Genomic DNA, 1,977 nt, shown 5'->3' with positions numbered 1-1,977 from the left:
TTTTAGAATTAGGTAGACCACTCACTTTTCCATTTCTTATCTGTAGCTTGCCCTGGAGCAATTGTAAAAACACAACAAAACAAAGCCTCTCAATTGATCCCCACAATGGTCTTTTGAAATCATCATCTTGTCAGGTGTCAGTATCCTTTCATTATCTCTTTTTTTATAGACCAGGAAACTGTAGCTCAAAGAACCCAAGAGCTTGTCCAGAATCACATAGCTAATGGTTAGATGTGGACTCAACTGCAGGTCATCTGACTCTAGTGGTAGGATATTTACACTCATGCTGAAAAGTCTTATGTGGGTTTATTACAAATGGTTAACTTACCAGGAAATAGTTTTATCAGGAAATATTTACATACAACTCCCTTTGTTTATGTTTGTCACTTAGAGAATTGTGACTTCAGTGATAACTAGAGTTGAATTGAAAGTTGGATAAGATATGTGCAATTTTTGGTTGGTGCTATCTAAAGTGATATGAGAACATTTAGAAGTGGAAACTCTGAAAACAATACAGCATTTTTAGTAGAATATTTCTGAATTTCTACATCTTTCAGTTCAGATTTATTATCATGGGTAAGGAATTAATTTTGTTTGCAAATAGGCAAAAGATTATAAGACTCTCTAGGTTCATTTTTATTTTTAAGTTTTGTACGTCTAGGCCATTTCTACTCATTTGATCTTATTGCATGTATTGAGTGCACAATAGCAAACTACTCCCAAACACAGCTGCTTCTCTTGGATCTTTTTGTAGAATTATAGTTCTAAGGGGAATAACTGGTGTAATCCCCCTTTAACAAGTGACGAGATGGGTTTTGCAGGCAGCTTCAATCAGCATTCTAAAACCAAAGCTTCAATTAAATTGAATCTATAACAGCTGTCAACAGTAATCACTGCTGTCAACAATAGTAACCTAGAAACATAAACTCTTTAGCCAGGTGACTTAAAAAAGTTGTCCAATGAGACTTCCTTTGCACAAGAATAATTGTAGTCTATAAAGGTTAAGAGTTTTATCCAAATCCATATCCCTAATCAATGCTGCAACCAGAAATCAGACCTATATTACTGTCTTTTTCACTAGAAGATGTGGACTATGTTTTGGTGGCTATACCAGTTATTTGTTGTAGCATACCAAATCACCCCTTGTTACCGTGACTTGGGAAAGCTGAGGCCTCTCTTGTGGAGATTACTGATGGTTCTTTCACATAACAACCTTTTATTTTTATTGTTACTGCTTATAAACAGCCTCTTCACTAATATTTTTAAAAGATGACTTTTTCAACTACCCACTTGGTTCTTAAAGCCACTAGCTGATTATTTATAGGACAATGATATAAATCAAATGTATTGAGTTTAGTGTCAATTTTTATGTCACTAAGAAAATCTTTCAACTTCAGTTAACTGGAACTGGAATAGGGGTTGGAGAAGCGCTGCACTAACCACGAGATGAGCAGTTGAAACCCACCAGGCACTCTGAGGGACAAAGTTAACACTGTTTGCTCCAGTAAAGATTTAGCCTTGGTAACCCTTTGTAGGGATATTATGAATCAGAATTGACTTGAGAGCATGTTTGGTTTGAAATATGAGATATGTGTTTATTCAAACATAATATACTCCCCCAAACCAGTAGTTTGGAGTTCATGGAGGAACTCCATTTTAGAGACAAGGACCATGCATTTCTCCACTCCAACTGCAGAATATTCCTCTCCACTGTGAAGCAGTTATTTAGACTGAATGATTCAAGGCTCTTGAGTCAGATTTCACAAGCAACAGTGAATATGTAGACTTGAATTTAATGAGGATATGTGTGTCATATATATTTATATTTGGTATATGAGGGGTACCTCCCAAAAAATACGGAAAAAACTCCACTGGGTGGAACTTTCATATTACACATTTTTCCCACTAGGCAAACTTCCAGCAACTTGCTCTGAGTTAGTACACCCAGTGGTGTCACCTGGGAAGGTTCTCTCTGGT

The sequence above is a fragment of the Echinops telfairi genome, unplaced genomic scaffold, assembly GCF_000313985.2.
Source record: "Echinops telfairi isolate 266 unplaced genomic scaffold, ASM31398v2 ScPeMD7_443;HRSCAF=831, whole genome shotgun sequence".
NCBI lineage: Eukaryota > Metazoa > Chordata > Mammalia > Afrosoricida > Tenrecidae > Echinops > Echinops telfairi.
This window is presented reverse-complemented; position numbering follows the sequence as displayed.